Here is a 23,766-nt window from a genome sequence, read left to right on the forward strand (position 1 = left end):
GTGCATTGCCGGCTTTTCATGTTTCACTGTGAGCACTGTTCCCATCGATTGGGGCAACCACCTCCACCAATACATTCTACTTTATTGTTAGTTGTTTTCCTTCATGTAGAATTAACCTACAGGGAAAGAAAGGGTTTATTTTCATACCGATATTTGTGTCCCATTGACTTGCATTGGTTTCCGGTATCGGAATCGGCGATAACCGATACTTTTTGGGTATCGGCCCGATCCAATCCGATCCGATATTTCCTGATATCGGAAGGTATCGCTCAACACTAGTAGTGGAGGTTACAGTGGTGTAAAAAGACAATATCATTGCCCCTTGGAAGAGTGGTGGAGGTTACAGTGGAATAAAAAGACAATATCAATGCCCCTTGGAAGAGAGGTGGAGGTCACAGTGGAATAAAAACACAATATCAATGCCCCTTGGAACAGTGGTGGAGGTTACAGTGGAATAAAAAGACAATATCAATGCCCCTTGGAAGAGCTGTGGAGTTCAGAGTGGTTTTGCTAGACAGTTTTAATGCCGCTTGGAAGAGACATGGAGGTCACAGTAGCTTAACAAGATGGTTTTATTGCCCCTTGGAAGAGTGGTGGAGGTAACATTTTAATAAAAAGGCAATATCAATGCCCCTTGGAAGAGTGGTGGAAGTTACGGTGGAAGAAAAAGACAATATCAATGCCCCTTGGAAGAGTTGTGGAGGTTACAGTGCAATAAAAAGACAATATCAATACCCGGTAGAAGAGACGTGGAGGTTCACAATAGCTTAACAAGACGGTTTTAATGCCCCTTGAAAGAGTGGTGGAGGTCGCAGTGGAATAAAAAGAAAATATCAAAGCCCCGTGGAAGAGTGGTGGAGGTTGCAGTGGAATAAAAAGACAATTTCAATGCCCCGTGGAAGAGACGTAGAGGTCACAGTAGCATAACAAGATGGTTTTAATGCCCGTTGAAAGAGTGGTGGAGGTCGCTGTGGAATAAAAAGACAATATAAATGCCCCTTGGAAGAGTGGTGGAGGATACAGTGGAACAAAAAGACAATATCAATGCCCCTTGGAAGATCTGTGGAGTTCAGATTGGTTTAACCATACAGTTTTAATGCCCATTGGAAGAGATGTGGAGGTCACAGTAGCTTAACAAGACGGTTTTAATGCCACATGGAAGAGTGGTGGAGGTTGCAGTGGAATAAAAAGGCAATATCAATGCACCGTGGAAGAGACGTGGAGGTCACAGTAGCTTAACAAGATGGTTTTAATGCCCTTTGTAAGACTGGTGGAGGTTGCAGTGGATTAAAAAGACAATATCAATTCCCTTTGGAAGAGTGGTGGAGGTAGCAGTGGAATAAAAATACATTATCAATGCCCCTTGGTAGAGTGGTGGAGGTTACAGTGGAATTTAAAGACAATATCAGTGCCCTGTGGAAGAGATGTGGAGGTCACTGTAGCTTAACAAGACAGTTTTAATGCCCCTTGGAAGAATGGTGGAGGTCGCAGTGGAATAAAAAGACAATTTCAATGCCCCTTGGAAGAGTGGTGGAGGTTAGAGTGGAATAAAAAGACAATACCAATGTCCCTTGGAAGAGCTGTGGAGTTCAGAGTGGTTTAACCAGACTGTTTTAATGCCCATTGGAAGTGACGTGGAGGTCACAGTAGCTTAAAAAGATGTTTTTAATGCCCCTTTGAAAAGTGGTGGAGGGCGCAGTTGATTAAAAAGACAATATCAATGCCCCTTAGAAGAGTGGTGGAGGTGGCAGTGGAATAAAAAGACAATATCAATGCCCCTTGGAAGAATGATGGAGGTCGCAGTGGAATAAAAAGACAAAGTCAATGCCCCTTGGAAGAGTTGTGGAGGTTAGAGTGGAATAAAAAGACAATACCAATGCCCCTTGGAAGAGCTGTGGAGTTCAGAGTGGTTTAACCAGATGGTTTTATTGCCCCTTGGAAGAGAAGTGGAGATCACAGTAGATTAACAAGACAGTTTTAATGCCCCTTGGAAAAGTGGTGGAGGTCACAGTGGATTAAAAAGACAATATCAATGCCCGTGGGAGACACGTGGAGGTCACAGTAGTTTAACAAGACAGTTTTAATGGCCCTTGGAAGAGTGGTGGAGGTCGCAGTGGAATAAAAAAACAATATCAATGCCCCTTGAAAGAGTGGTGTAGGTTACAGTGAAATAAAAAGACAATATCAATGTCTCTTGAAAGAGCTATGGAGTTCAGAGTGGTTTAACCAGATGGTAATAATGCCCCTTGGAAGAGTGGTAGAGGTCGCAGTGCATTAAAAAGACAATATCAATACCCCTTGGAAGAATGGTGGAGGTTACAGTGGAATAAAAAGACAATATCAATGCCCCTTGGAAGAGCTGTGGAGATCAGAGTGGATTAACCGGACGGTTTTAATGCCCCTTGGAAGAGATGTGGAGGTCAGAGTAGCTTAACAAGACTGTTTTAATGCTTCTTGGAAGAGTGGTGGAGGTCGCAGTGGATTAAAAAGACAATATCAATGCCCCTTAGAAGAGAGGTGGAAGTCACAGTGGAATAAAAAGACAATATCAATACCCCTTGGAAGAGTGGTGGAGGATACAGTGGAATAAAAAGGCAATGTCAATGCCCCGTGGAATAGGCATGGACGTTACAGTAGCTAAACAAGATATTATTAATGCACCTTGGGAGAGTGGTGGAAGTCGTAGTAGAATAAAAAGACATTATCAATGCCCCTTGAAAGAGTGCTGTAGGTTACAGTGGAATATAAAGACAATATCAATGACTCTTGCAAGAGCTGTGGAGTTCAGAATGGTTTAATTTGACGCTTTTAATGCACCTTGAAAGAGACGTGGAAGTCACAGTAGCTTAACAATAAGGTTTTAATGCCCCTTGGAAGAGTGGTGGAGGTCGCAGTGGATTAAAAAGACAATATCAATGCCACTTGGAAGAGTGGTGAAGGTCCCAGTGGAATAAAAATACAATATCAATGCCCCTTGGAAGAGTGGTGGAGGTTACAGTGGAATAAAAAGACAATATCAATGCCCCGTGAAAGAAACGTGGAGGTCACAGTAGCTTAACAAGACGGTTTTAACGCCCCTTGGAAGAGAGGTGTGTAGTGCCGGCGTCCCTGCCCTCTGCTAGGCAGGGACGCTGCTCCCCTCACCGCTCTGCTCCGTGCCCGGCGTCCTCCCCCCGCTCTGCTGTCAGCGCGCGCTCCTTCCCGGCGTCCTCCTCCCGCTCTGCTCTCAGTGCGCGCTCCTTCCCGGCCCCTGTGCTTAGGGCGCGCGCGCGCGCGCTCCCCTCCTCTTAAAGGGGCCGCGCGCGCCGTCCTAAGGAGTCCCCGGCCAATGGCCGGAGGACTTCATCATATATAAGGCACCTCCTCCAAAATGGAGGTGCCCGAGCAATGTTGTTTGCACCTGTGTCTCACCTGTGCTTCAGCCCTCAGGTCCCGTTGCCAGTTACCTGCCAGTTACCTGCCAGTTACCTGCCAGTTACCTGCCTGATTCCTGCCTGAATACTTGTTACCAGTCTGCCAGTCTGAGGTCCGACGGTCTGCCTTACTACTCCTGTCAGTCTGTCTAAAGGACCAGCCTGCCCGCTCACTTGGGAGCGCACATCAGCTACCTGCCTGCTTGCCTGAGGTCCGACGGTCTGCCTTACAACTCCGGTCAGTCTATCTATGGACCAGCTTGCCCGCTCACCTGGGAGCGCTTCTCCGTTACCTGCCTGCTTGCCAGCCCGGAGGCTCCGTTGTCACGTGCTGTGACCATCAGCTACTTCGGACTCTTGCCCGCTCACCTGGGAGCGCTGCTCCACTACCTGCCTGCTTGTCTACCCGGAGGCTCCGCTGTCACGTGCTGTGACCACCAGCTATTTCAGAGACTCTTGCCCGCTCACCTGGGAGCGCTGCTCCACTACCTGCCTGCTTGTCTACCCGGAGGCTCCGCTGTCACGTGCTGTGACCACCAGCTATTTCAGAGACTCTTGCCCGCTCACCTGGGAGCGCTTCTCCGTTACCTGCCTGCTTGCCTGCCCGGAGGCTCCGCCGTCACGTGCCGTGACCACCTGTTATTCCAGAGACTCTCGCTTGCTCACCTGGGAGCACACATCTACCATCTGCCTGCTAGCCTACCCGGAGGCTCTGCCATCACAGGTCGTACCTACCCATTACCCAGAGACTGCCCTGATCACTTGCCGTATCTCCCTGTCCGTTCATCCAGAGACTGCCACCCGCTCCCTTACAAGGGCCGCCCCCTTGTATAGTAGCTCAGAGGTTCCGCCTCCCAGACCCGTTACAGTTTGCTCGGGCCATGGAACCCGGTGGCACCCAAGCTCCCTCGCTCTCGGACCTGTGTCATGAACTGTCCCGTCAGAGGTCCCAACAGGAGTCCATCCTGGGTCACCTACGCAATGTTAATTCTCGCCTGGACACTCTGACTGCTCCACCTGCAACCACTGCCAGTACCATGACTCGCAACCCGGCAGCTCCGCTACCCACTAATACCATGGTATCCTACCCCGGACCCCGGCTGTCTGCACCTCCTCGCTTCGGAGGCGACTCCGCCCAGGCTCGGGGCTTCATAAATCAGTGCACCCTGCACTTTGAACTTTTGTCTCATCAGTTTAACTCCGACCGGGCCAAAATTGCCTTTATCATGTCCCATCTCACCGGGGAGGCCCTGTCCTGGCTAAATCCTCTATGGGAGAGAGGAGACCCCCTGGTGTCCAATTTGCCTGCTTTTCTCTCGGCTTTCCGGAAAGTCTTCGACGAACCCGGACGGAAGACCTCATCCGCATCCTCGCTGCTACGCCTCCGTCAGGAAGGTCTCACCGTGGGCCAATATGCCATACGGTTCCGTACCCTTGCCTCGGAGCTGGCCTGGGATAACGACGCTCTGGTATCCGTCTTCTGGGAGGGTCTGTCTGGCCGTATTAAAGATGAACTTGCTGGTCGGGACATTCCTACCACTCTCGATGATCTAATAACTCTTGCCACCCGGATTGACCTACGGTTCCAGGAGCGTGCCAAAGAGGTCACCCGTGAGAGGAGGATTCCACGTTTAGCTCCTACTTTTCAGAAACCCGTCATTTCCTCCGTCTCTCCCCAGGTACACTCTCCTGAGCCTATGCAGGTCGACCAGACCAAGATGGTCAAAACCCGTCAGGACTCACGCCGTGCCGAGGGGAGCTGCTTCTACTGTGGCAGTAAGGAGCACCGGATCCGTGCCTGCCCGGAGAGGTCGGGAAACGCCTGTGTCTAGGTTCGCTCAGAGAGGTCCACCTAGACAAGAATAAATCCTCTCCATCCCTGCTGTTGTCAGTTTCTATCGTCTACGGGGAGAACCGTTATTTCGAACTAGCCCAACTTGACTCTGGAGCAGCCGGGAATCTTATTTCACAGTCCCTGGTAGAAAAATACCGAATCCCCACCAAACCTCTGGCTGTACCCTTGTCTGTTGCTGCCGTGGATGGGGGGCTCTTACCTCGCCCCATCCAACTCATCACCGAATCCATTACTCTGCAGGTGGGAATGCTGCATTCTGAAAGTATCTCCTTCCATGTTCTGCCTGGACTCTCTCACGCCCTCTTGCTAGGTCTGCCTTGGCTCCAGAGACATGCACCCGTGCTTGACTGGCAAACCGGAGAGGTCCTTCGCTGGGGACAAGACTGTCATAAAACCTGCCTGGTTCCCGTCCATCCCGTCCGTCCCTCTCCTACCCCAGCTAATCTACCTGGACTTCCGATTCCTTATTGGTCTTATGCTGATGTCTTTAATAAAAAGGAGGCAGAGACATTACCACCTCATAGACCATACGACTGCCCCATCGACCTGTTACCCGGTACTACTCCTCCCCGTGGGCGTATTTATCCATTATCCGCTGCTGAGACCCGGTCGATGTCCGAATATATTGAGGAGAATCTGGTCAGGGGATTCATCCGGAAATCTACCTCCCCGGCGGGAGCAGGCTTCTTTTTCGTCAAAAAGAAGGACGGCTCTCTCCGTCCCTGTATAGACTATAGAGGCCTAAACCAGATCACGGTGAAGAATAAGTACCCCCTTCCGCTCATTCCAGAATTATTTGATCGTCTGAGGGGGGCTAGGATCTTCACCAAACTGGACCTTTGTGGGGCATACAACCTGGTTCGTATCCGTCAGGGGGATGAATGGAAGACGGCCTTCAACACCCGGGACGGCCACTATGAATACCTGGTAATGCCCTTTGGTCTCTGTAACGCTCCTGCCGTCTTTCAAGAGTTGGTCAATGACATCTTCCGGGACCTTCTCTACTCCTGCGTAGTGGTGTACCTGGACGACATCTTGGTCTTCTCTCCGGATCTCCAGACTCACCGGAAGGACGTTCGTCAAGTCCTGCTCAGGCTCAGGCAGAATCACCTCTTCGCTAAATACGAGAAGTGCCTCTTTGAGCAGACCTTGCTTCCGTTTTTGGGCTACATTATTTCTCAGACCGGCCTACGAATGGATCCAGAGAAACTGTCTGCCATCGAGAAATGGCCCCGACCGGAGGGGTTGAAGGCCATTCAGCGGTTCCTGGGCTTCGCCAACTACTACCGCCTCTTCATACCACACTTCTCTTCTCGGACTGCCCCAATTTCCGCGCTCACCCGTAAGGGTACTAATCCCAAAGAGTGGCCGCCCGAAGCAGAGGAAGCCTTTCTTTCCTTAAAACAGGCCTTCTCTTCCGCCCCGGTGCTGCATCGCCCGGACGGCAACAAGCAGTTTTTCCTGGAAGTGGACGCCTCCTCCTCTGGAGCCGGAGCGGTACTTACTCAAAAATCTTCTTCCGGGAGAATGGTTACTTGCGGCTTCTTCTCCAAACTCTTCTCCTCCTCGGAGCGTAATTATTCCATAGGAGATCGAGAGTTATTGGCCATCAAACTGGCATTGGAGGAGTGGCGTTACCTGCTTGAGGGGGCTCTTCACCCGGTAATAATTTACACTGACCACAAGAACTTGGCTTAACTCCAGCACGCCCAGAGACTTAACCCGCGCCAAGCCCGGTGGTCCTTGTTTTTTGCTCGTTTTGATTTTATCCTTCATTTTCGCCCGGCTGACAAAAACGTCAAGGCGGACGCCTTGTCTCGATCCTTTCTGGTGTCTGATCTCGAGGAAGATCCGAAACACATCATCGATCCCGCCAGAGTAATGCAGGTGGCTCCCGTGAGTCTAAATCGTCTCCCTCCCGGTAAGACGTTCGTATCAGTACCTGATCGGGAGAAGATCCTACACTGGGGTCATTCGTCTAAACTAGCTGGCCACGCCGGTCAGAAAAAGACCCTCCAGCTTATTACCCGGCACTACTGGTGGCCTAACCTGCACAAGGATGTAATAGACTTTGTTTCTGCCTGTGTGTCCTGCGCCCGCAACAAAGTTCCGAGACACCTGCCGGCCGGCCGCCTTCTTCCTCTGCCAGTACCTGCTGCCCCCTGGCAGCATATAGCGATGGACTTCATTACTGATCTGCCCGTCTCAGCCGGTTGTACGGTCATTTGGGTGGTCGCTGACCGCTTTTCCAAGATGGCTCACTTCATTCCCCTGCCAGGCCTTCCGTCTGCACCCGAGCTGGCTAAAGACTTTATCCGCCACATTTTCCGTCTTCATGGCCTACCCCGTCACATCGTGTCGGATCGAGGGGTACAGTTCACTTCTCGTTTCTGGAGAGCCACTTGTAAATTACTGGACGTCACCCTGGACTTCTCCTCCGCTTACCACCCACAGTCTAATGGTCAAGTGGAGCGGATCAATCAGAACCTGACCAGTTACCTCCGGCACTTCGTTAATGCCCACCATTCTGACTGGGTGGATCTCCTGCCGTGGGCCGAATTCTCGTACAACAATCACGAAAGCGAATCTTCCTCCAAATCCCCGTTTTTTGTAGTCTACGGTCAGCACCCTCGGATCCCGTTTCCCGTCTCCACCTCGGTGGACAATCCGGCTGCGGAATCTCTTGTTAGCGAATTTTCCTCCATATGGGAGAGTACCCGGTCCTCACTCCTTCTGTCATCCGAGCGTATGAAAAGACATGCTGACAAAAGACGTCTGGATCCTCCTCAATTCCGTCCTGGGGATAAAGTCTGGCTCTCGTCCAAATATGTCCGGCTCAAGATCCCTTCCTATAAGTTAGGGCCTCGGTTCATCGGTCCACTGGAGGTCATCAGTCAGATCAATCCGGTGGCCTATAAATTGAAACTCCCGGCCAACTTACGGATCCCTAACTCCTTCCATGTATCTCTCCTCAAACCCGTGGTACTTAATTCTTTTTTCAAGTCTACAGGTACGCCTCCTGCTCCGGTTTCTGCTGAGGACGAGTTTGAGGTAGAGAACATTCTTGCCACCAAAAGGGTAAGAGGAAAGACCTTTTTTCTGGTAGATTGGAAGGGGTTTGGTCCTGAGGAGAGAACGTGGGAGCCCCGGGAGAACATCCATGCCCCTCTCATCCTAGCTAAATTTCTGTCTGGCCTAAAAAAGGGGGGGCATAAAGGGGGGGGTACTGTAGTGCCGGCGTCCCTGCCCTCTGCTAGGCAGGGACGCTGCTCCCCTCACCGCTCTGCTCCGTGCCCGGCGTCCTCCCCCCGCTCTGCTGTCAGCGCGCGCTCCTTCCCGGCGTCCTCCTCCCGCTCTGCTCTCAGTGCGCGCTCCTTCCCGGCCCCTGTGCTTAGGGCGCGCGCGCGCGCGCTCCCCTCCTCTTAAAGGGGCCGCGCGCGCCGTCCTAAGGAGTCCCCGGCCAATGGCCGGAGGACTTCATCATATATAAGGCACCTCCTCCAAAATGGAGGTGCCCGAGCAATGTTGTTTGCACCTGTGTCTCACCTGTGCTTCAGCCCTCAGGTCCCGTTGCCAGTTACCTGCCAGTTACCTGCCAGTTACCTGCCAGTTACCTGCCTGATTCCTGCCTGAATACTTGTTACCAGTCTGCCAGTCTGAGGTCCGACGGTCTGCCTTACTACTCCTGTCAGTCTGTCTAAAGGACCAGCCTGCCAGCTCACTTGGGAGCGCACATCAGCTACCTGCCTGCTTGCCTGAGGTCCGACGGTCTGCCTTACAACTCCGGTCAGTCTGTCTATGGACCAGCTTGCCCGCTCACCTGGGAGCGCTTCTCCGTTACCTGCCTGCTTGCCAGCCCGGAGGCTCCGTTGTCACGTGCTATGACCATCAGCTACTTCGGACTCTTGCCCGCTCACCTGGGAGCGCTGCTCCACTACCTGCCTGCTTGTCTACCCGGAGGCTCCGCTGTCACGTGCTGTGACCACCAGCTATTTCAGAGACTCTTGCCCGCTCACCTGGGAGCGCTGCTCCACTACCTGCCTGCTTGTCTACCCGGAGGCTCCGCTGTCACGTGCTGTGACCACCAGCTATTTCAGAGACTCTTGCCCGCTCACCTGGGAGCGCTTCTCCGTTACCTGCCTGCTTGCCTGCCCGGAGGCTCCGCCGTCACGTGCCGTGACCACCTGTTATTCCAGAGACTCTCGCTTGCTCACCTGGGAGCACACATCTACCATCTGCCTGCTAGCCTACCCGGAGGCTCTGCCATCACAGGTCGTACCTACACATTACCCAGAGACTGCCCTGATCACTTGCCGTATCTCCCTGTCCGTTCATCCAGAGACTGCCACCCGCTCCCTTACAAGGGCCGCCCCCTTGTATAGTAGCTCAGAGGTTCCGCCTCCCAGACCCGTTACAAGGTGGAAGTTGCAGTGAAACAAAAAGAAAATATCAATGCCCCTTGGACGAGTACTGGAGGTTACATTGTTATAAAAAGACAATATCAATGCCCCTTGCAAGAGTAGTGGAGGTCGCAGTGGAATAAAAAAACAATATCAATGCCCCATGGAAGAGTGGTGGAGGTAACAGTGGATTAAAAAGACAATATCAATTCCCCTTGGAAGAGCAGTGGATTTCAGAGTAGTTAAACCAGACGGTTTTATTGCCCATTGCAAGTGACGTGGAGGTCACAGTAGCTTAAAAAGACATTTTTAATGCCCCTTGGAAATGTGGTGGAGGTCGCAGTGGATTAAAAATACAATTTCAATGCCCCTTGGAAGAGTGGTGGAGGTGGCAGTAGAAAAAAGGACAATATCAATGCCCCTTGGAAGAGTGGTGGAGTTTACAGTGGAATAAAAAGACAATATCAATGCCCCGTGAACGAGACGTGGATGTCACAGTAACTTAACAAGACGGTTTTAATGTCCCTTGGAAGAGAGGTGAAAGTCGCAGTGGAATAAAAAGACAATATCAATGCCCTTTGTAAGAGTGCTGGAGGTTACAGTGGAATAAAAAACAATATGAAAGCCCCTTGCAAGAGCTGGGAGTTGAGAGTGGTTTAAATGGAACGTTTTAATGCCCCTTGGAAGAGACGTGGAGGTCACAGTAGATTAACAAACTGTTTTAATGCCCCTTGGAAGAGTGGTGGAGTTCGAAGTGGATTAAAAAGACAATGTCAATGCTCCTTGAAGGGAGTGGTTGAAATCTCAGTGGAATAAAAAGATAATATCAATGCCCCTTGGAAGAGTGGTGGAGGTCGCAGTGGAATAAAAAGACAATATCAATGCCCCTTGGAAGTTCTGTGTAGTTCAGATGGCTTAACCATACGGTTTTAATGCCCCTTGGAAGAGACATGGAGGTCACAGCAACTTAACAAGACGGTTTTAATGCCACATGGAAGAGTGGTGGAGGTTGCAGTGGATAAAAAAGACAATATCAATGCCCCGAGGAAGAGTGGTGGAGGTCGCAGTGGAATAAAAAGACAACATCAATGCCCCGTGGAAGAGACGTGGAGTTCACAGTAGCTTAACAAGATGGTTTTAATGCCCTTTGAAAGAGTGGTGGAGGTCGCAGTGGAATAAAAATACAATATCAATGCCCCTTGGTAGAGTGGTGGAGTTTACAGTGGAATTTAAACACAATATCCATGCCCATTGGAAGAGATGTGGAGGTCGCTGTAGCTTAAAAAGACGTTTTTAATGCCTCTTGGAAAGGGGTGGAGGTCGCAGTGGATTAAAAAGACAATATCAATGCCCCTTGGAAGACTGGTGGAGGTAGCAGTGGAATAAAAAGACAATATCAATGCCCCTTGGAAGAATGATGCAGGTCGAAGTGGAATAAAAGACAATGTCAATGCCCCTTGGAAGAGTGGTGGAGGTTAGAGTGTAATAAAAAGACAATACCAATGCCCCTTGGAAGAGCTGTGGAGTTCAGAGTGGTTTAACCAGATGGTTTTATTGCCCCTTGGAAGAGACGTGGAGGTCACAGTAGATTAACAAGATGGTTTTAATGCCCCTTTGAAGAGACGTGGAGGTCACAGTAGATTAACAAGACTGTTTTAATGCCCCTTGGAAGAGTGGTGGAGGTCGCAGTGGATTAAAAAGACAATATCAATTCCCCCTAGAAGAGAGGTGGAAGTCGCAGTGGAATAAAAAGACAATATCAATACCCCTTGGTAGAGTGGTGGAGGATACAGTGGAATAAAAAGACAATATCAATGCTCCGTGGATTAGACATGGACGTTAAAGTAGCTAAACAAGATGTTTTTAATGCACCTTGGGAGAGTGGTGGAAGTCGTAGTGAAATAAAAAGACAATATCAATGCCCCTTGAAACAGTGCTGTAGGTTACAGTGGAGTAAAAAGATAATATCAATGCCTCTTGCAAGAGCTGTGGAGTTCAAAGTGGTTTAAATTTACGATTTTAATGCACCTTGGAAGAGACGTGGAGGTCACAGCAGCTTAACAATAATGTTTTAATGCCCATTGGAAGAGTGGTGGAGGTCGCAGTGGATTAAAAAGACAATATCAATGCCCCTTGGAAGAGTGGTGGAGGTCGCAGTGGAATAAAATGACAATAACAGTGCCCCGTTGAAGGGACGTGGAGGTCACAGTAGCTTAACAAGACGTTTTTAATGCCCCTTGGAAGAGTGGTGGAGGTTGCAGTGGATTAAAAAGACAATATCAATGCCCCTTAGAAGAGAGGTGGAAGTCGCAGTGGAATAAAAAGACAATGTCAATGCCACTTGGAAGAGTGGTGGAGGTTACATTGGAATAAAAAGACAATATCAATGCCCAGTGGAATAGACAAGGACTTGACAGTAGCTTAACAAGACGGCTTTAATGCCCCTTGGAAGAGTGGTGGAAGTTGCAGTGGATTAAAAAGACAATATCAATGCCCATTGGAAGAGTGGTAGAGGTCGCAGTGGAATAAAAAGACAAATCAATGCCCCTTGAAAGAGTTGTGGAGGTTACAGTGGAATAAAAAGACAAGATCAATACCCCATGGAAGAGTTGTGGAGGTCACTGTGGCTTAGCAAGATGGTCTTAATGCCACTTTGAAGAGTGGTGGAGGTCGCAGTTGAATAAATAGACAATGTCAATGCCCCTTGGAAGAGTGGTGGAGGTTAGAGTGGAATAAAAAGACAATTCCAGTGCTCCTTGGAAGAGCTGTGGAGTTCATAGTGGTTTAAATTTACGGTTTTAATGCCCCTTGGAAGAGACGTGGAGGTCACAGTGGATTAAAAAGACAATATCAATGCCCCATGGAAGAGTGGTGGAGGTCGCAGTGGATTAAAAAGACAATATCAATGCCCCTTGGAAGAGTGGTGGAGGTCGCAGTGGAATAAAAAGACAATATCAATGCCCCTTGGAAGAGTGGTGGAGGTCGCAATGGATTAAAAGAAAATATCATTGCTCCTTTGAAGAGTGGTGGAGGTTACAGTGGAAAAAAAGGACAATATCAATGTTCCTTGGAAGAGGGGTGAAGGTCGCAGTGGGATAAATAGACAATATCAATGTCCCATGGAAGAGTGGTGGAGGTCGCAGTGGATTAAAAAGACAATATCAATGCCCCTAGGAAGAGTGGTGGAGGTCGCAGTGGAATAAAAAGACAATATCCATGCCCCGTGGAAGGGACGTGGAGGTCATAGTAGCTTAACAAGACGGTTTTAATGCCTCTTGGAAGAGTGGTGGAGGTCGCAGTGGAATAACCTCACTGGTACATGCTCTGCATAACTTCTCTGCTTGCTGTGTCTGCTGTAATCTAATGCTCTGCTTTGCTGATTCACCTCACTGGTACATGCTCTGCATAACTTCTCTGCTTGCTGTGTCTGCTGTAATCTAATGCTCTGCTTTGCTGATTCACCTCACTGGTACATGCTCTGCATAACTTCTCTGCATTATCTGTCCGACACCATTCAATACCCACATATGTCTGTCCCTTCCCCACTATAGATCTTATCTGATTTTTAGAGGTGCTAAACTGCAGAGACTAGAGTCCTAGCTCTGTGTTTGATTACCCAGCCATCTCCTGGTGAGACGACCCGCTGCTAATTTAGCCATATGCAGCTCCCACAATGCCCTTCACCAGATAGTTTAATGTGCCCTATATATTTAGAAGCTCTGTAAAGGGTGCACTTGTGCTGGAGTGTGCACGCGTCTTCTTGTGCAAAGTGGCTTCGGAGATAAGTGGCAGTTATTTCAGAGGCAGTTAGTCAGGGCAGGAGTCAGGTAACCAACACTTTGACCACTTACTCTCTTTTAACTATGTTTCTGTTAGCTCTCATTTTTTCCTCTATAGTCCTCCACTTTCTAGTAACCACTCAAATCCCTACACCTAGTAAGAAACTCTTCATATCTCCCTCCATCCTCCCCATTCATCTCACCTCCTCCTCCAAATTATTCCTAAACATTCAATCTTGGATCTCCAAACACAGACAGCCACCTCATGCTCTCTCTTGCTCCCACCTGCTAACACTTTCTCTGCTCCTCCTCATTGCTGGAGATATCTCTCCAAATCCTGGTCCTCCTCGCCATATCCCCACAGTTACTTCTTCCTCCTATCCACGACCTTCCACAAACTGTCGCAACCCTTCTAACCTCATACCCATCCAACCAATCCCCACTCCCTTAGTTGCTCTAACAGGAGCTCTATGGAACGCTTGCTCTGTCTGCAACAAACTTTCCTTCATCCACAATCTTTTCATTGCAAACAAACTTTCCTTCCTCGCCATCACTGAAACCTGGCTCACCCCCTCTGACACAGCCTCCCCAGCTGCACTCTCATATGGCGGATTCCACCTTTCCCACACACCCCGCCCCAACGGCAAACATGGCAGAGGCGTAGGTTTTCTCCTATCAGAACACTGCGCTTTCACCCAAATCCCACTGCCACCCTCCGTTACACTCCCCTCTTTTGAAGTGCACTGTGTGCGCATCTATTCCCCCTCCAACCTCCAACTGGCCGTCGTTTACCGACCCCCAGGGCAAGCCACCACCTTCTTAGACCACTTCACCACCTGGTTGCTTCACTTCCTCTCCACTGACATCCCCACTATCATAATGGGTGACTTCAACATCCCCATTAACACTTCCCACTCGTCTATCTCTAAGTTCCTATCTCTCACTTCCTCCTTCGGACTCACTCAATGGTCTTCCACACCCACCCACAAGGATGGCCACACACTGGACCTCATCTTCACCCGCCTCTGTTCCCTATCTAACCTCTCTAACTCACCCATCCCTCTCTCTGATCACAGCCTACTTACATTCTCTTCTCTCTCCTCCCCGGGGCAACAATCCCCACTCCACAAACTTGCATACCCTCGCAGAAATCTCAAACATCTTGACTTACACTCACTCTCTGAATCCCTCCTCCCTCTTACAGACATAAATTCCTTACACGATGCAGACATTACTGCTGCTTCATATAACACCACAATAGCTGCAGCTCTAGACTCGATCGCCCCTCTCACACACTCCACATCTCGCACATTCAACAGGCAACCCTGGCACACTAAACTTACTAAAGAACTGCGCCGGGCCTGCAGGGTTGCGGAGCGGAGATAGAAAAGGTCTCACTCCATCGAACACTTCATCGCATTCAAGCAATCCCTCACTAATTTCAAGTCCGCACTAACTACAGCAAAACAAACCTACTTCTCATCTCTCATATCCTCCCTATCTCACAACCCTAAACAGCTATTTAACACTTTCAACTCTCTCCTTCTGTTCCAATATCAATGCTCTTTGGAACAGTGGTGGAGGTCACAGTGGAATAAAAAGACAATATCAATGCCCCATGGAAGAGTGGTGGAGGTCGCAGTGGATTAAAAAGACAATATCAATGCCCTTTGGAAAAGAGGTGGAGGTCGCAGTGGAATAAAAAGACAATATCAATGCCCCGTGGAAGAGACGTGGAGGTCACAGTAGCTGAACAAGACAGTTTTAATGCTCCTTGGAAGAGTGGTGAAGGTCGCAGTGGAATAAAAAGACAATATCAATGCCCGTTTGGAGAGTGGTGGACGTTACAGTGAAATAAAAAGACAATATCAATGCCATTTGAAAGAGCTGGGGAGTTCAGCATGGTTTAGCCAGACGGTTTTAATGCCCTTGGAAGAGACGAGGAGGTCACAGTAGCTTAACAAAACGGTTTTAATGCCCCTTGGAAGAATGGCGAAGGTCGCAGTGGATTAAAAGTACAATATCAATGCCCCTTGGAAGAGTGGGGGAGGTTACAGTGGAAAAAAAAGACAATATCAATGCCCCTTGGAAGAGTGGTGGAGGTCGCAATGGAATAAAAAGACAATATCATTGCCCTATGGTAGAGACGTCGAGGTCGCAGTGGATTAAAAAGACAATATCAATGCCCTTTGGAAAAGTGGTGTAGGTCGTACTGGAATAAAAAGACAATATCAATGCCCCTTGGAAGAGTTGTGGAGGTTACAGAGGAATAAAAAGACTATATCAATGCTCCTTGGAAGAGCTGTGGAGCTCAGAGTGGTTTAACCAGACGGTTTTAATTCCCCTTGGAAGAGATGTAGAGGTCACAGTAGTTTAAAATGATGGTTGTAATGCCCTTGGAAGAGTGGTGGAGGTCGCAGTGGATTAAAAAGACAAATTCAATGCCCCTAGGAAGAGTGGTGGAGGTCGCAGTGGAATAAAAAGACAATATCAATGCCCCTTGGAAGAGTGGTGGAGGTAACAGTGTATAAAAAGACAATATCAATGCCCTTTGGAAGAGTGGTGAAGGTTACAGTGGAATAAAAAGATAATATTAATACCCCTTGGAAGAGTGGTGGAGGTTACAGAGGAATAAAAAGACTATATCAATGCTCCTAGGAAGAGCTGTGGATCTCAGAGTGGTTTAACCAGACCGTTTTAATGCCCCTTGGAAGAGACATTGAGGTCACATTAACTTAACAAGACGCTTTTAATGCCCCTTGGAAGATTGATGGAGGTCGAAGTGCATTAAAAAGACAATATCAATGTACCTTGGAAGAGTGGTGGAGGTCTCATTGGAATTAAAAGACAATATCAATGCCCCTTGGAATTGACATTGAGGTCACAGTAGCTTATCAACATAGTTTTAATGCCCCTTAGAAGAGTGGTGGAGGTCGCAGTGGATTAAAAAGACAATATCAATGCCCCTTGGAAGAGTGGTGGAGGTCGCAGTGGAATAAAAAGACAATATCAATGCCCCTTGGAAGATTTGTGGAGGTCGCAGTGGAATAAAAAGACAATATCATTGCCCCGTGGAAGAGACGTGGAGGTCACAGTAGCTTAACAAGATGGTTTTAACGCCCGTTGGAAGAGTGGTGGAGGTCGCAGTGGATTAAAAAGACAATATCAATGCCCTTTGGAAAAGTGTTGGAGATCGCAGGGGATTAAAAAGACAATATTAATGCCCCGTGGAAGAGACGTGGAGGTCAAAGAAGATTAACAGACGGCTTTAATGCCCCTTGGAAGAGTGGTGGAGGTCGCAGTGGAATAAAAAGACAATATCAATGCCCCTTGGAAGAGTGGTGGAGGTTTAATTGGAATGAAAAGACAATATCAATGCTCCTTCGAAGAGCTGTGGAGTTCAAAGTGGTTTAATCAGACGGTTTTAATGCCCCTTGGAAGAGATGTGGAGTTCACAGTAGCTTAACAGAATGGATGTAATGCACTTGGAAGAGTGTTGGAGGTCGCAGTGAATTAAAAAGACAATATCAATGCCCCTTGGAAGAGTGGTGGAGGTCGCAGTGGAATAAAAAGACAATATCAATGCACCTTGGAAGAGTGGTGGAGGTTACAGTGGATAAAATGACAATATCAATGAACCTTGGAAGAGTGGTGAAGGTTAAAGTGGAATAAAAAGACAATATCACTGCCCCTTTGAAGAGCTTTGGAGTTCATAGTGGTTTAACCAGATGGTTTTAATGGCCCTTGGAAGAGAAGTTGAGGTCACATTAGCTTAACAAGATGGTTTTAATGCCCCTTGGAAGAGTGATGGAGGTCAAAGTGGATTAAAAAGACAATATCAATGTCCCTTAGAAGAGTGGTGGAGGTCGCAGTGGTATAAAAAGACAATATCAATACCCCATGGAATTGACGTTGAGGTCACAGTAGCTTAACAACACAGTTTAATGCCCCTTGGAAGAGTGGTGGAGGTCGCAGTGGATTAAAAAGACAATATCAATGCCCCTTGAAAGAGTGGTGGAGGTTGCAGCGGAATAAAATGACAATATCAATGCCCCTTGGAAGAGTTGTGGAGGTCCCAGTGGAATAAAAATACAATATCAATGCCCCTTGGATGAGCTGTGGAGTTCAGAGTGGTTTAACCAGACGGTTTTATGCCCCTTGGTAGTGACGTGGAGGTCACATTAGCTTAAAAAGATGGTTTTAATGCCCCTTGGAAGAGTGGTGGATGTCGCAGTGGATTAAAAAGACAATATCAGTGCCCCTTGGAAGAGTGGTGGAGGTCACAGTGCAATAAAAAGACAATTTCATTGCCCCTTGGAAGAGTGGTGGAGGTTTCAATGGAATAAAAAGATAATATCAATGCCCAGTGGAAGAGACGTGGAGGTCAGAGTGGTTTAACAAGACGGTTTTAATGCCCTTTGGAAGAGTGGTGGAGGTTGCAGTGGATTAAAAAGACAATATCAATGCCCCTTGGAAGAGTGGTGGAGGTCGCAGTGGAACAAAAAGACAATATCAGTGTCCTGTGGAAAAGACATGGTGGTCACAGTAGCTTAACAAGTCGGTTTTAATGCCCCTTGGAAGCATGGTGGAGGTCACAGTGGAATAAAAAGACAATATCAATGCCCCTTGGAAGAGTGGTGAAGATTACAGTGGTATAAAAAGACAATATCAATGCACCTTGGAAGAGCTGTGTTGTTTAGAGTGGTTCAACCAGACGGTTTTAATGCCCCTTGGAAGAGACGTGGAGGTCGCAGTGGATTAAAAAGACAATATCAATGCCCTTTGGAAAAGAGGTGGCGGTCGCAGTGGAATAAAAAGACAATATCAATGCCCCGTGGAAGAGCCTTGGAGGTCACAGTAGCTTAACAAGACGGTTTATATGCCCCTTGGAAAAGTGGTGGAGGTCGCTGTGGAATAAAAATACAGTATGGATGCCCATTGGAAGAGTGGTGGAGGTTACAGTGGAATAAAAAGACAATATCAATGCTCCTTGGAAGAGCTGCGGAGCTCAGAGTGGTTTAACCAGACGGTTTTAATGCCCCTTGGAAGAGACTTGAAGGTCACAGTAGCTTAACAAGATGATTTTAATGCCCCTTGGAAGAGTGGTGGAGATCGCAGTGGAATAAAATGACAATATCAATGCTACTTGGAAGAGAGGTGCAGGTTACAATGGAATGAAAATACAATATCAATGCCCTTTGGAAGAGCTGTGGAGTTCACAGTGGTTTAACCAGATGGTTTTAATGCCCCTTGGAAGAATGGCCAAGGTCGCAGTGGATTAAAAAGACAATATCAATGCCCCTTGGAAGAGTGGTGGAGGTTACAGTGGAATAAAAAGACAATATCAATGCCCTTTGAAAGAGTGGTGTAGGTCGCAGTGGAATAAAAAGACAATATCAATGCCCCTTGGAGGAGTGGTGGAGGTCGCAGTGGAATAAAACGACAATATCAATGCCCCTTGGAAGAGTGGTGGAAGTTAGAGTGGAATAAAACGACAATATCATTGCTCCTTGGTAGAGCTGTGGAGTTCAGCGTGGTTTAACCAGACGGTTTTAATGTCTCTTGGAAGAGACATGGAGGTCACTGTTCCTTAACAAGATGGTTTTAATGCCCCATGGAAGAGTGGTGGTGGTCGCAGTAGATTAAGAATACAATATCAATGCTCCTTGGAAGAGTGGTGGAGGTCGCAGTGGAATAAAAAGACAAATCAATGCCCCTTGGAAGAGTGGTGGAAGCTACAGTGGAATAAAAAGACAATATCAATGCACCGTGGAAGAGATGTGAAGGTCACAGTGGCTTAACAAGACCGTTTTAATGCCCCTTGGAAAATTGGTGGAGTTCGCAGTGGAATAAAAAGACAATATCAATGCCCCTTGGAAGAGTGGTGGAGGTTACAGTGGAACAAAAAAACAATTTCAATGCCCCATGGAAGAGATGTGGAGTTCAGTGCGGTTTAACCAGATCGTTTTAATGCCCCTTGGAAAAGACGTGGAGGTCACAGTAGTTTAACAAGACGGTTTTAATGCCCCTTGGAAGAGTGGTGGAGATCGCAGTGGATTAAAAAGACAATATCAAATCCCCTTGGAAGAGTTGGGGAGGTCGCAGTGGAATAACAAGACAATATCAAAGCCCCGTGGAAGAGACGTGGAGGTCACAGTAGCTCAACAACACGGGTTTAATGCAACTTTGAAAAACGGTGGAGGTCACAGTGGATTTAAAAGACAATATCAATGCTCCTTGGAAGAATGGTGGAGGTCGCAGTGGAATAAAAAGTCTATATCATTGCCCGGTGGAAGATACATAGAGGCCACAGTAGCTTAACAAGACGGTTTTAATGCCCCTTGGAAGAGTGGTGGAGGTCGCAGTGGATTAAAAAGACAATATCAATGCCCTTTGGAAAAGTGGTGGAGGTCGCAGTGGAATAAAAAGACAATATCAATGCCTCTTGCAAGAGCTGTGGAGTTCAGAGTGGTTTAAATTGACGGTTTTAATGCCCCTTGGAAGAGACGTGGAGGTCACAGTAGCTTAACAAGACAGTTTTAATGCTCCTTTGTAGAGTGGTGGAGGTCGCAGTGGAATAAAAATACAATATGAATGCCCGTTTGAAGAGTGGTGGACGTTACAGTGAAATAAAAAGACAATATCAATGCCCTTTGAAAGAGCTGGGGAGTTCAGCATGGTTTAACCAGACGGTTTTAATGCCCTTAGAAGAGACGTGGAGGTCACAGTAGCTTAACAAAATGGATTTAATGCCCCTTGGAAGAATGGCGAAGGTCGCAGTGGATTAAAAAGACAATATCAATGCCCCTTGGAAGAGTGGAGGAGGTTACAGTGGAAAAAAAAGACAATATAATTGCCCCTTGGAAGAGGGGTGGAGGTCGCAGTGGAATAAAAAGACAATATCATTGCCCCGTGGTAGAGACGTCGAGGTCGCAGTGGATTAAAAAGACAATATCAATGCCCTTTGGAAAAGTGGTGTAGGTCGCCCTGGAATAAAAAGACAATATCAATGCCCCTTGGAAGAGTGGTGGAGGTTACAGAGGAATAAAAAGACTATATCTATGCTCCTTGGAAGAGCTGTGGAGCTCAGAGTGGTTTACCCAGACTGTTTTAATGCCCCTTGGAAGAGACGTGGAGGTCATAGTAGCTTAAAATGATGGTTGTAATGCCCTTGGAAGAGTTGTGGAGGTCGCAGTGGATTAAAAAGACAATATCAATGCCGCTAGGAAGAGTGGTGGAGGTCGCAGTGGAATAAAAAGACAATATCAATGCACCTTGGAAGAGTGGTGGAGGTAACAGTGCATAAAAAGACAATATCAATGCCCTTTGGAAGAGTGGTGAAGGTTACAGTGGAATAAAAAGAAAATATCAATGCCCCTTGGAAGAGTGGTGGAGGTTACAGAGGAATAAAAAGACTATATCAATGCTCCTTGGAAGAGCTGTCTAGCTCAGAGTAGTTTAACCAGACGGTTTTAATGCCCCTTGGAAGAGAAATTGAGGTCACATTAGCTTAACAAGACGGTTTTAATGCCCCTTGGAAGAGTGATGGAGTTCGAAGTGCATTAAAAAGACAATATCAATACCCTTTGGAAGAGTGGTGGAGGTCGCAGTGGAATAAAAAGACAATATCAATGCCCCATGGAATTGACGATGAGGTCACAGTAGCTTAAAAACACAGTTTTAATGCCCCTTGGAAGAGTAGTGGAGGTCGCAGTGGATTAAAAAGACAATATCAATGCCCATGGGAAGAGTGCTGGAGGTCGCAGTGGAATAAAAAGACAATATCAATGCCCCTTTGAAGATTTGTGGAGGTTGCAGTGGAATAAAAAGACAATATCATTGCCCCGTGGAAGAGACATGGAGGTCACAGTAGCTTAACAAGATGATTTTAATGCCCGTTGGAAGAGTGGTGGAGGTCGCAGTGGATTAAAAAGACAATATCAATGCCCTTTGGAAAAGTGGTGGAGATCGCAGGGGAATAAAATGACAATATTAATGCCCCGTGGAAGAGACGTGGAGGTCAAAGTAGATTAACAAGACAGTTTAATGCCCCTTGGAAGAGTGGTGGAAGTCGCAGTGGAATAAAAAGACAATATCAATGCCCCTTGGAAGAGTGGTGGAGGTTTAATTGGAATGAAAAGACAATATCAATGCTCCTTGCAAGAGCTGTGGAGTTCAGATTGGTTTAATCAGACGGTTTTAATGCCCCTTGGAAGAGATGTGGAGGTCACAGTAGCTTAACAAGATGGTTGTAATGCACTTGGAAGAGTGGTGGAGGTCGCAGTGAATTAAAAAGACAATATCAATGCCCCTTGGAAGAGTGGTGGAGGTCGCAGTGGAATAAAAAGACAATATCAATGCCCCTTGGAAGAGTGGTGGAGGTTACAGTGGATAAAATGACAATATCAATGCCCCTTGGAAGAGTGCTGAAGGTTACAGTGGAAAAAAAAGACAATATCACTGCCCCTTTGAAGAGCTGTGGAGTTCAGAGTGGTTTAACCAGACGGTTTTAATGCCCCTTGGAAGAGTGATGGAGGTCGAAGTGGATTAAAAAGACAATATCAATGCCCCTTGGAAGAGTGGTGAAGGTTACAGTGGAAAAAAAAGACAATATCACTGCCCCTTTGAAGAGCTGTGGAGTTCAGAGTGGTTTAACCACACTGTTTTAATTCCCCTTGGAAGAGTGATGGAGGTCGAAGTGGATTAAAAAGACATTATCAATGCCCCTTGGAAGAATGGTGGAGGTCGCAGTAGTATGAAAAGACAATATCAATGCCCCATGGAATTGACGTTGAGGTCACAGTAGCTTAACAACACAGTTTAATGCCCCTTGGAAGAGTGGTGTAGGTCGCAGTGGATTAAAAAGACAATATCAATGCCCCTTGAAAGAGTGGTGGAGGTTGCAGTGGAATAAAATGACAATATGAATGCCCCTTGGAAGAGTTGTGGAGGTCCCAGTTTAATAAAAATACAATATCAATGCCCCTTGGAAGAGCTGTGGAGTTCAGAGTGGTTTAACCAGACGGTTTTATGCCCCTTGTTAGTGACGTGGAGGTCACATTAGCTTAACAAGATGGTTTTAATGCCCCTTGGAAGAGTGGTGGATGTCGCAGTGGATTAAAAAGACAATATCAGTGCCCCTTGGAAGAGTGGTGGAGGTCGCAGTGGAATAAAAAGACAATATAAATGCCCCTTGGAAGAGTGGTGTAGGTTTCAATGGAATAAAAAGACATATCAATGCCCAGTGGAAGAGACGTGGACGCCAGAGTGGTTTAACCAGACGGTTTTAATGCCCCTTGGGAAAGACGTCTAGGTCACATTAGCTTAACAAGACGGTTTTAATGCCCTTTGGAAGAGTGGTGGAGGTCGCAGTGGAATAAAAAGACAATATCAATGCCCCTTGCAAGAGCTGTGGAGTTCAGAGTGGTTTAAATTGACGGTTTTAATGCCCCTTCGAAGAGTGGTGGAGGTTACAGTGGAATAAAAAGACAATATCAATGCCCCGTGAAAGAGACGTGGAGGTTACACAAGCTTAACAAGACGGTTTTAATGCCCCTATGAAGAGTGGTGGAGGTCGCAGTGGAATAAAAAGACAATATCAATGCCCCTTGGAAGAGTGGTGGAGGTTACATTGGAATAAAAAGACAATATCAATGCCCCGTGGAAGAGATGTGGAGGTCACAGTAGCTTAACAAGACTGTTTTAATGCCCCTTGGAAAAGTGGTGGAGGTCGGAGTGGAATAAAAAGACAATATCAATGCCCCTTGGAAGAGTGGTGGAGGTTACAGAGGAATAAAAAAACTATATCTATGCTCCTTGGAAGAGCTGTGGAGCTCAGAGTGGTTTAACCAGACGGTTTTAATGCCCCTTGGAAGAGACGTGGAGGTCATAGTAGCTTAAAATGATGGTTGTAATGCCCTTGGAAGAGTGGTGGAGGTCGCAGTGGATTAAAAAGACAATATCAATGCTGCTAGGAAGAGTGGTGGAGGTCACAGTGGAATAAAAAGACAATATCAATTCCCCTTGGAAGAGTGGTGGAGGTAACAGTGTATAAAAAGACAATATCAATGCCCTTTGGAAGAGTGGTGAAGGTTACAGTGGAATTACAAGAAAATATCAATGCCCCTTGGAAGAGTGGTGGAGGTTACAGAGGAATAAAAAGACTATATCAATGCTCCTTGGAAGAGCTGTCTAGCTCAGAGTAGTTTAACCAGACGGTTTTAATGCCCCTTGGAAGAGACATTGAGGTCACATTAGCTTAACAAGACGGTTTTAATGCCCCTTAGAAGAGTGATGGAGGTCGAAGTGCATTAAAAAGA

Source organism: Phyllobates terribilis, unplaced genomic scaffold (assembly GCF_046119375.1).
Source record: "Phyllobates terribilis strain yellow unplaced genomic scaffold, ASM4611937v1 Scaffold_114__1_contigs__length_5359813, whole genome shotgun sequence".
NCBI lineage: Eukaryota > Metazoa > Chordata > Amphibia > Anura > Dendrobatidae > Phyllobates > Phyllobates terribilis.